We start from the raw sequence: 12,151 nt of genomic DNA on the forward strand, positions 1-12,151 counted from the left end.
GGCTAGTGTCCAGTTTTTAGTTATTGCTGACAGCAGGGCCTATATTAGGGGCAAATTCTGAGCCTCACTTAGAGACAGTGTCAGGGCCTGAGTTAGGACTAGCATCAGAGCCCTTGGAAAGTACAGTGTCAGGGACTGAGTTAGATGCAGTGTCAGGGCTTTAGTTAGGGACAGTGTCAGCGCCTCAGTTAGGATGAGCCTCCAACCTCAGTTAGGGACAGGTTGACGGCCTCGGGACTAATTTCAGGCTCTTAGTTAGAGACAGCATCAGGGATTTAGTTAGCATAAGAGGCTCGACAATAGCTAAAGACAAGTTTAGGTTAAGATCTAGGGATAGTGTGAGGAAATGACCTAGGGATAGTGTCAAGACCATAGCTAATTAGAGCATCAGTGCCTAATTTAGGCCCAGTGTCAGGGCTTCAGGTAGGGACAGAGTCTTAGCCTGACTTAGGGAGAGCGACAGGGCCTGAGTGATGCCTAGAGTCAGGGCTTTAGCTACGGACAGCGTCAGGGCATGACATAGGATCAACATAAGGGTCTCTGTAAGATCAGCATTAGAGTTTAGTTAAAGACATTATCAGGACCTCTGTGAGGGACAGCCTCAGGGCCTCACTTAGGGACAGTGTCAGGGCTAACTTTGGGAGAGCTTCAGGACCTTGGTAAGACATGGGTCAGGATATTAGCTCAGGATAATGTCAGGACTTTAGATATTGATGGTAGCAGCGCCTACGTTAGGAAAAGTTTCAAGGCGTTAGTTAGGAGTAGCGGGCCTCTGATAGGTCCAGTGTCAGATCCTCAGTTAGCAATAGTGTTAGGGCCTTAGTTAGGGACAGTGTCAGGGCCGGATGTAGGGCGAGCATCTAGGCCTTAGTTCGGGACAGTTTCATGGTCTTGGGACTAAATTGAGTGCCTGAGGTAGGCACAGCCTAAGGGCTTCAGTTAGCATAAGAAGCAGGACATTAGCTAGTGACCCTGTCAGTTTAACATCTAGGGATAGTGTCAGGAAATGACCTAAGGATAGTGTGAAGACCTTTGTTACGGAGACTCTCAGGGCCTTATTCGGAACCAGTGTTAGGGCTTCAGGTAGGGACAGCATCAGAGCCTGACTTAGGGAGAGCGTTAGGGTCTGAGTGAGGCCTAGCATCAGACACTTAGTGGGGGACACTATTGGGGCATGACTTAGGAGCAGCATCAGGGCCTCTGTTGGATCAGCCTTAGGGTCTTAGTTAAAGACATGATCAGGGTCTGAGTTAGTCACAGCATCAAGGCCTGAGTTAGTTAGGGAAAGCTTCAGGGCCTCACTTAGGGACAGCGTCAGGGCTTACTTTGGGACAGTTTCAGGACCTTGGTAAGACATGGGTCAGGTTATTAGCTCCGGATAATATCAGGTGTTCAGATATTGACGGCAGCAGGGCCTTAGATAGAGGCAGTGTCAGGCCCTGAGTTACGACTAGCATCAGAGCCTTTGTTAGATACAATGTACGGGACTGAATTAGGAGTAGAGTCAGGGCCTTAGTTAGTGACAGTGTCAGGGCCTGACTTAGGGAGAGCGACAGGGCCTGCGTGAGGCTTAGCGTCAGGCCCTTAGCTGGGCACACTGTCAGGGCATGACTTTGGAGCAGCATCAGCGTCTTTGCTGGATCAGCATTAAGGTCTTCGTTAGGTACATGATCAGGGCGTGAATTAGTCACAGCTTCAAGGCTTCAGTTCAGGAAAGCTTCAGGGCCTGAGTTAGGGACAGCCTCAGGTCTTCACTTAGGGACAGCGTCAGGGCTTACTTTGGGACAGTTTCAGGACCTTGGAAAGACATAGGTCAGGATATTAGCTCAGGATAATGTCAGGACTTTTGATAGTGATGGCAGCAGGGCCTTAGTTACAGACGGTTTCAGGGCCTTAGTTAGGCATAGCATCAGAGACTTTGTTAGGTACAGTGTAAGGGACCGAGTTAGGAGTAGTGTCAGGGCCTTGCTTAGGGACAGTGTCAGGGTCTGATTTAGGTGTACTGTCTGAGACCTAGTTAGGGACAGTGCTAGGGCCTGAGTTAGGATTAGTGTCAAGGCCTTAGTTAGGACCAATTTCAGGGCCTTAGTTTGGACTAGCATCAGAGCCATTGTTAGGAATCGTATGAGGGCCTGAGTTAGGCATACTATCAGGGCCTTAGTTAGGGACAGTTTTAGGGCCTGAGTTAGGATTAGTGTCAAGGCCTTAGTTAGGACCAATTTTAGGGCTTTAGTTTGGACTAGCAACAAAGCCTTTGTTAGGTATCATGTCGGGGCCTCAGTTAGGTGTAGTGTCAGGGCCATTGTTAGGGACAGTATCAGGGCCTGACTTAGGAGAAGTTCAGGGCCTTAGCCAGGGAAAGTGTCAGGGCCTTAGTTAGGGACATTATCAGGGCCTGAATTAGCAGTAGTGTCAAAAGCCCTTAGTGAGGAGAGTAAGGAGTAAGTCAGGACTCAGGCCCTGACACTGTTCTTAAATAAGGCCCTGACATTACCTGTAACACAGGTCCTGATCTGATTCCTATCATAGGCGCTGATGTTGGACTTAACTAAGGCCCTGACACTGGTCCTAACTAAAGCTGTGACACTACTCTTAACTCAGGCCCTGACACTGTCCCTAACAAAGCCTCTGACACTACTCCTAAATCAGGCACTGACACTGTCCCTAACTAAGGCCCAGACACTACTCCTTACTCAGGCCCTGACACTGTCTCTAACTAAGGCCCTGATACTACTCCAAACTCAGCACTGACACTGTCACTAACTAAGGCCCTGACACTATTCATAGCTCACGCCCTAACACAACTCCTAAATCATGCCCTGACAATGTCCCTAACTAAGGCCCTGACATTATTCCTAACTCAGGCGCTGACACAATACTTAAGGAAGGCCCTGGCATTACCCCTAACTCAGGCCCTGAAAAGGTCCCTAACTAAGGCCGACACAACTCCTAACTCAGGCACTAACACTGTCCCTAAATAAGGCCCTGAAACTATTCCTAACTGAGGTGCTGATACAATACCAAACGAAGGCACTGATGCTACTCCTACCTAAGGCCCTAACACTACTCCTATCTCAGGCACTGACCCTGTCCCTAACTTAGGCCCTGACTCTACTCCTGACTCAGGCACTGACACTGGCCCTTACTTAGGCCGTGACACTACTCCTAACTAAGCAACTGACACTGTCCCTAACTAAGGCCCGGACACTACTCCTTACTCAGGCACTGACAATGTCACTAACTAAGGCCGTGACACTACTCCCAAAATAGGCACTGAGACTGTCCCTAAATATGCCCTAACAGTACTCCGAACTCAGGCACTGACACTGTCCTTAACTAAGGCCCTGATACTACTTCCACCTCAGGGACTGGCACTCTCCCTAAGTAAGCCCTGACATTACTTCCAATTCCGGCATTGACACTTTCGCTAACTAAGGCCCTGAAACTATTCACAACTCAGGCCCTTACACTGTTACTAACTACCGGTCTCAGACTACTCCTAACTCAGGCCCTGGCACTGTCCATAACTTAGGCTCTGGCACTATTCCTAACTCAGACACTGACGCTGTCCCTAACTAAGGGTCTGACACTACTACCAACTCAGACACTGACACTCTCCCTAACAAAGGCCCTGACACTACTCTTAACTAATACCCTGACACTGTCCCTAACAAAGACCCTGACACTATTCCCAACTCAAGCGCTGTCACTCTCCCTAACTAAGACCGTGACACTACTCCCATCTCAGCCACTGACACTGTCCCTAAGGCCCTGACACTACCTCCAACTCAGGCACTGACACTATCCCTAACTACAGCCCTGACACTTCTCCTAACTCAGGCACTGACACTGTCCCTTACTAATGTCCTGACACAACTCCCAACTCAGGCACTGACATTGTTCCTAACAAAGGCCCTGACACTAATCCCAACATAGGCACTGAGACTGTCCCAAAATACGCCCTGACAGTACTCCCAACTCAGGCACTGACACTGTCCCTAACTAAGGCCCTGACACTACTCCCAAACTAGGCACTGACATTGTCCCTAACTAAGGCCTTGACATTACTCTCAACTCAGGCACTAACACTGTCCCTAACTAAGGACTTGACACTACTCTTAACTCAGGCCCTGGCACAGTCCCTAACAAGGGCCTGCCACTACCACCAACTCTGGCACTGAGACTGTCCCAAACTACGGCCATCACACTACTCCTAACTAAGGCAATGATGCTGTCCCTAAGTAAGGCCCTGACACTACTCCCAACTCAGGCACTGACGCTGTCCCTAACGAAGTCTCTGACACTACTCCCAACACAGGCATTGACACTCTCCCTAACTAAGGCCCTCACACTACTACTTACTTAGGCACTGACACGCAACCTAACTAATGCCCTGAGACTATTTCTACCTCAGACCCTGACACTGTCCCTAACGAAGGGTCTGATACTACTCCCAACACAGGCACTGACACTCTCCCTCACTAAGGCCGTGACATAACTCCCAACTCCGGCACTGACACTTTCTCTAACTAAGGCCCTGAAACTACTCACAAGTCAGGCACTGACCCTGTCCCTAACTAGGCCCTGACACTACTCCCAACCCAGGCACTGACACTGTCCCTAATTAAGACCCTGACATAACTTCCAAATCCAGCACTGACACTTTCTCTAACTAAGGCCCTGAAACTACTCACAACTCAGGCCCTGACACTGTTCCTAACTACTGGTCTCAGACTACTCCTAACTTAGGCCCTGACACTATTCCTAACACAGTCACTGACACTCTCCCTAACTAAGGTCCTGAGACTATTCCTTACTCAGACCCTGACACTGTCCATCACTTAGGCCATGTCACTACTCCCAACTCAGGCACTGACGCTGTTCCTAACTAAGGGTCTGACACTACTCCAAACTGAGACACTGACACTCTTCCAAATTAAGGCCTTGACACTACTCTTAACTCAGGCCCTGACACTGTCCATAATAAAGACCCTGACAAAAATCCCAACTTAGGCACTGACAATGTCCGTAACTAAGGCCCTGACACTATTCCCATCTCAGCCACTGGCACTGCCCCTAACTATGGCCCTGACACTACTCCCAACGCAAGCACTGGCGCTGTCCCTAACCAAGGCACTGGCACTACTCCCAACTCGCCCTGGCGCTGTCCCTAACTAAGGCTCTGACACTACTCCCAATTCAGGCAATGACAGTGTCCCTAACTGAGGCAATGATACTACTCCCAACTCAAGCACTAAGGCTCTGGATCATTGTGATGACAAGCGCCATGGAGCACTGTGATGACAAGGGCCATGGAGAATTGTGATGACGGGTCCTGGAGCATTGTGGTGACAAGGGCCATGGAGCATTTGGATTACAGGGGTCATGGGGCATTGTGATGAAAGTGGTCATGGAGCATTGTGATGAAAGTGGTCATGGAACATTGTGATAAAAGTGGTCATGTAGCATTGTGATGAAAAGTGCTATGGAGCATTGGGATGACAGGGGTCATGGAGCATTGTGATGACAAATGCGTGGAGATTTGTGATGACGAGGACCATGGAGCGTTGAGATTATAAGGATCATGCAGCATTGTGATGACAGGGGCCATGGAGCATTTTAATGACAAGGGACATGGAGCATTGTGATGACAGAGGTCATGGAGCATTGTGGTGACCAGCGGCATGGAGCGTTGTGAAGAAAGGGGTACTGTAACATTGTGATGAAAGGGTCAAGGAGCATTTTGATTACAAGGCTCATGGAGCATTGTGATGACAAGGGCCATGGAGCATTGTGATGACAGGGCTCATGTGGCATTATGATGACAGTGGTCATGGAGCAATGTGATGAACGTTGTCATGGAGCACTGTGATTACAGGGGCCATGGAGAACTGTGATGACAAAGGCCAGGGAACATTGTGATGACAGGGGTCATGGAGCCTTGTGATGAAAACGGACCTGGAGCATTGTGATGAAAGGGGTCATGGCTCATTGTGATGACAGGGGGCCTGGAACATTGTGATGACAGGGGCCATGAAGCATTGTGATGACAAGAGTCATGGAGACTTGTGATGACAGGGGGCATGGAGCTTTGTGATTTCACAGGCATGTAGCATTTTAGACAAGGGTCATGGATCATTGTGATGATAAGGGCATGGAGCATTGTGATGACAATGGCATGTAGCATTGCGATGACAAAGGTCATGGAGCATTGTGATGACAGGGGTTATGGAGCACTGTGATGACAAGGGCGTGGAGCATTGTGATGACAGTGGTCATGGAACATTGTGACGATAAGGGCATCGAGCCGAGTTAGGGACAGTCTAGCGGCCTTGGCACTAAATTCAGTGCCTGAATTAGGCACAGCATAAGGTCTTTAGTTAGCATAAGAGGTAGGACATTAGCTCGGGACAGGGTTAGGGTAAAGGCTTGGAATCGTGTCAGGAAATGACCTAAGGATAGTGTGAAGACCTTTGTTACTGAGACTCTCAGGGACTTATTCAGAAGCAGTGTTAGGGCTTCAGGTAGGGACAGCATCAGGGCCTGACTTAGGGAGAGTGACAGGGCCTGAGTGAGGCCTAATGTCAGGCCCTTAGCTGGGGACACTGTCAGGGAATGACTTAGGAGCAGCATCAGTGCCTTTGTTGGATCAGCTTTAGGCTCTTAGTTAAAGACATGACCGGAGCCCTAGTTAGTCACAGCGTCAAGGCCTCAGTTAGGGAAAGCTTCAGGGTCTGAGTTACAGACAGCCTCAGGTCTTCACTTAAGACACTTAAAGACAGCGACAGGGCTTTGTTAGGGACAGTGTCAGGATCTTGGTTAGAAATGGGTCAGGATATTAGCTCAGGAGGGTGTCAGGATTTTAGTTATTGCTGGCAGCAGGGCCTATATTAAGGACAGATTCCGGGCCTTTGTTAGATTCAGTGTCATGGCCTTAGTTAGGAGTAGTCAGGGCCTTAGTTAGGGAGAGCATTAGGGTTTCAGTTAGCATAAGATGCAGGAGATTATCTCGGGACAGAGTCAGGTTCCAGGCCAGAGACAGTGAAAGGAAATGACCAAGGGATAACGAGAAGACCTTAGTTATTGAGAGCATCAGGGCCTTAGTTAGCAACAGCGTGAGTTCCTTAATCAGGACCAGCGCCAGGGCTTGATGTACGGACAGCATCAGAGCCTAACTAAGGTACAGCAACAGGGCCTAAGTGAGGCCTATCTTTAGGGCCTGAGTAAGGGACAGTATCAGGGCATGACTTAGGAGCAGCATAAAGGCCTCTGTAGGATCAGCATTAGGGTCTTCGTTAAAGCTATTATCAGGGCCTCCTTTAGGGAGAGCCTCAAGGCCTCACTTAGGGACAGCGTCAGGGCTTACTTTGGGAAAGTTTCAGGACCTTGGTAAGACATGGGTCAGGCTATTAGCTCAGGATAATATCAGGTGTTGAGATATTGACGGCAGCAGGGCCTTACTTAGAGGCAGTGTCAGGGCCTAAGTTAGGACTAGCATCAGAGCCTTTGTTAGGTACAGTGTCAGTGACTGAGTTAGGTGTAGTGTCAGAGCCTTAGTTAGGGACAGTGTCAGGGCCTGCATTAGGACGAGCCTCCAGGCCTCAGTTAGGGACAGGTTCCCGGCCTCGGACCTAAATTCAGGGCCTCATTTAGGGACAGAATCAGGGATTTAGCTAGCATAAGGGGATCTACAGCTGAAAGCAACCTGAACACCACCACAAGCAGATGCAGAAGTGAACCATGCACGCCCCTATGAAGGAATATTCCACAGCAGTTGAGTACATTTTGTTTAAAGTTTGTAACACTATAAAAATTATGTTTTGAAGAAAACTATATTCAGAAGATGAAAGAATCTCGTTCTAAAGAATCTCTTTAGCTCATCTCGACATTAGCTAAAGAGAAGGTTAGGTTAAGGTCTAGGGAGAGTGTCAGGAAATGACCTAGGGATAGTGTCAAGACCTTAGTTACTTAGCACATCAGGACCTAATTTAGGAGCAGTGAGTGTCAGGGCTTTGGGTAGGAAGAGCGTCAGTGCCTGACTTAGGGAGTGGGACAGGGCCTGAGTGAGGCCTAGCGTCAGGGCCTTAGCTAGAGACAGTGTCAGGGCATGACTTAGGAGCAGCATAAGAGCCACGGTAGGATCAGCCTCAGGGGCTATGTGAAAGATATTATCAGGGCCTCTGTTAGGGACAGCCTCAAGGCCTCACTTAGAGACAGCATCAGGGCTTCCTTAGGGACAGTTTCAGGACCTTGGTAAGAGATGGGTCAAGAAATTAGCTCAGGATAGTGTCAGGACTTGAGATATTGACGGCAGCAGGGCCTTAGTTAGGGAGAGTGTCAGGCCCTGAATTAGGACGAACATCGAGGCCTTAGGTACGGACAGGGTCACAGCCTCGAGAGTAATTTTAGGCCCTTAGTTAAGGACAGCAGCAGGGCTGTAGTTAGCATAAGAGGCACGACATTTGCTAGGGACAGGGTCAGGTTATGGTCTAGGGATAGTGTCAGGAAAGGACCTAAGCATAGTGTCAAAACCTTAGTTACTGAGAGTATCAGATCCTTATTTCGAACCAGTGTCAGGGCTTCAGGTAGGGACAGCATCAGAGCCTGACTTAGGGAGAGCGACAGGGCCTGAGTGAGGCCTAGCGTCAGGCCCTTAGCTGAGGACACTGTCAGGGCATGACTTAGGAACAGAATCAGCGCCTCTGTTGGATCAGCCTTAGCGTCTTTGTTACAGATATGATCAGGGCCTGACTTAGTCACAGCTTCAAGGCCTCAGTTAGGGAAAGCTTCAGGGCCTGAGTTAGGGACAGCCTCAGTTCTTAACATAGGGACAGCGACAGGGCTTTCTTAGGGACAGTGTCAGGACCTTGGTTAGAAATATGTCAGGATATTAACTCAGGCTAGTGTCCAGTTTTTAGTTATTGCTGACAGCAGGGCCTATATTAGGGGCAAATTCTGAGCCTCACTTAGAGACAGTGTCAGGGCCTGAGTTAGGACTAGCATCAGAGCCCTTGGAAAGTACAGTGTCAGGGACTGAGTTAGATGCAGTGTCAGGGCTTTAGTTAGGGACAGTGTCAGCGCCTCAGTTAGGATGAGCCTCCAACCTCAGTTAGGGACAGGTTGACGGCCTCGGGACTAATTTCAGGCTCTTAGTTAGAGACAGCATCAGGGATTTAGTTAGCATAAGAGGCTCGACAATAGCTAAAGACAAGTTTAGGTTAAGATCTAGGGATAGTGTGAGGAAATGACCTAGGGATAGTGTCAAGACCATAGCTAATTAGAGCATCAGTGCCTAATTTAGGCCCAGTGTCAGGGCTTCAGGTAGGGACAGAGTCTTAGCCTGACTTAGGGAGAGCGACAGGGCCTGAGTGATGCCTAGAGTCAGGGCTTTAGCTACGGACAGCGTCAGGGCATGACATAGGATCAACATAAGGGTCTCTGTAAGATCAGCATTAGAGTTTAGTTAAAGACATTATCAGGACCTCTGTGAGGGACAGCCTCAGGGCCTCACTTAGGGACAGTGTCAGGGCTAACTTTGGGAGAGCTTCAGGACCTTGGTAAGACATGGGTCAGGATATTAGCTCAGGATAATGTCAGGACTTTAGATATTGATGGTAGCAGCGCCTACGTTAGGAAAAGTTTCAAGGCGTTAGTTAGGAGTAGCGGGCCTCTGATAGGTCCAGTGTCAGATCCTCAGTTAGCAATAGTGTTAGGGCCTTAGTTAGGGACAGTGTCAGGGCCGGATGTAGGGCGAGCATCTAGGCCTTAGTTCGGGACAGATTCATGGTCTTGGGACTAAATTGAGTGCCTGAGGTAGGCACAGCCTAAGGGCTTCAGTTAGCATAAGAAGCAGGACATTAGCTAGTGACCCTGTCAGTTTAACATCTAGGGATAGTGTCAGGAAATGACCTAAGGATAGTGTGAAGACCTTTGTTACGGAGACTCTCAGGGCCTTATTCGGAACCAGTGTTAGGGCTTCAGGTAGGGACAGCATCAGAGCCTGACTTAGGGAGAGCGTTAGGGTCTGAGTGAGGCCTAGCATCAGACACTTAGTGGGGGACACTATTGGGGCATGACTTAGGAGCAGCATCAGGGCCTCTGTTGGATCAGCCTTAGGGTCTTAGTTAAAGACATGATCAGGGTCTGAGTTAGTCACAGCATCAAGGCCTGAGTTAGTTAGGGAAAGCTTCAGGGCCTCACTTAGGGACAGCGTCAGGGCTTACTTTGGGACAGTTTCAGGACCTTGGTAAGACATGGGTCAGGTTATTAGCTCCGGATAATATCAGGTGTTCAGATATTGACGGCAGCAGGGCCTTAGATAGAGGCAGTGTCAGGCCCTGAGTTACGACTAGCATCAGAGCCTTTGTTAGATACAATGTACGGGACTGAATTAGGAGTAGAGTCAGGGCCTTAGTTAGTGACAGTGTCAGGGCCTGACTTAGGGAGAGCGACAGGGCCTGCGTGAGGCTTAGCGTCAGGCCCTTAGCTGGGCACACTGTCAGGGCATGACTTTGGAGCAGCATCAGCGTCTTTGCTGGATCAGCATTAAGGTCTTCGTTAGGTACATGATCAGGGCGTGAATTAGTCACAGCTTCAAGGCTTCAGTTCAGGAAAGCTTCAGGGCCTGAGTTAGGGACAGCCTCAGGTCTTCACTTAGGGACAGCGTCAGGGCTTACTTTGGGACAGTTTCAGGACCTTGGAAAGACATAGGTCAGGATATTAGCTCAGGATAATGTCAGGACTTTTGATAGTGATGGCAGCAGGGCCTTCGTTACAGACGGTTTCAGGGCCTGAGTTAGGCCTAGCATCAGAGACTTTGTTAGGTACAGTGTAAGGGACTGAGCTAGGAGTAGTGTCAGGGCCTTGCTTAGGGACAGTGTCAGGGTCTGATTTAGGTGTACTGTCTGAGACCTAGTTAGGGACAGTGCTAGGGCCTGAGTTAGGATTAGTGTCAAGGCCTTATTTAGGACCAATTTCAGGGCCTTAGTTTGGACTAGCATCAGAGCCATTGTTAGGAATCGTATGAGGGCCTGAGTTAGGCATACTATCAGGGCCTTAGTTAGGGACAGTTTTAGGGCCTGAGTTAGGATTAGTGTCAAGGCCTTAGTTAGGACCAATTTTAGGGCTTTAGTTTGGACTAGCAACAAAGCCTTTGTTAGGTATCATGTCGGGGCCTCAGTTAGGTGTAGTGTCAGGGCCATTGTTAGGGACAGTATCAGGGCCTGACTTAGGAGAAGTTCAGGGCCTTAGCCAGGGAAAGTGTCAGGGCCTTAGTTAGGGACATTATCAGGGCCTGAATTAGCAGTAGTGTCAAAAGCCCTTAGTGAGGAGAGTAAGGAGTAAGTCAGGACTCAGGCCCTGACACTGTTCTTAAATAAGGCCCTGACATTACCTGTAACACAGGTCCTGATCTGATTCCTATCATAGGCGCTGATGTTGGACTTAACTAAGGCCCTGACACTGGTCCTAACTAAAGCTGTGACACTACTCTTAACTCAGGCCCTGACACTGTCCCTAACAAAGCCTCTGACACTACTCCTAAATCAGGCACTGACACTGTCCCTAACTAAGGCCCAGACACTACTCCTTACTCAGGCCCTGACACTGTCTCTAACTAAGGCCCTGATACTACTCCAAACTCAGCACTGACACTGTCACTAACTAAGGCCCTGACACTATTCATAGCTCACGCCCTAACACAACTCCTAAATCATGCCCTGACAATGTCCCTAACTAAGGCCCTGACATTATTCCTAACTCAGGCGCTGACACAATACTTAAGGAAGACCCTGGCATTACCCCTAACTCAGGCCCTGAAAAGGTCCCTAACTAAGGCCGACACAACTCCTAACTCAGGCACTAACACTGTCCCTAAATAAGGCCCTGAAACTATTCCTAACTGAGGCGCTGATACAATACCAAACGAAGGCACTGATGCTACTCCTACCTAAGGCCCTAACACTACTCCTATCTCAGGCACTGACCCTGTCCCTAACTTAGGCCCTGACTCTACTCCTGACTCAGGCACTGACACTGGCCCTTACTTAGGCGTGACACTACTCCTAACTAAGCAACTGACACTGTCCCTAACTAAGGCCCGGACACTACTCCTTACTCAGGCACTGACAATGTCACTAACTAAGGCCGTGAC

General features: G+C 49.1%; 1 long non-coding RNA gene across 1 annotated transcript; it reads left to right on the forward strand.

The window, feature by feature from the left end:
- The first annotated feature begins 7,103 nt into the window (after nt 1-7,103).
- Nucleotides 7,104-11,923, forward strand: LOC309632189. The gene is made up of 2 exons (XR_014246783.1): nt 7,104-7,429; nt 10,287-11,923. It is a non-coding gene; the product is annotated as an uncharacterized lncRNA (long non-coding RNA).
- Nucleotides 11,924-12,151: the final 228 nt, after the last annotated feature.

Source organism: Balaenoptera borealis (assembly GCF_965194805.1).
Source record: "Balaenoptera borealis genome assembly, chromosome: 7".
NCBI lineage: Eukaryota > Metazoa > Chordata > Mammalia > Artiodactyla > Balaenopteridae > Balaenoptera > Balaenoptera borealis.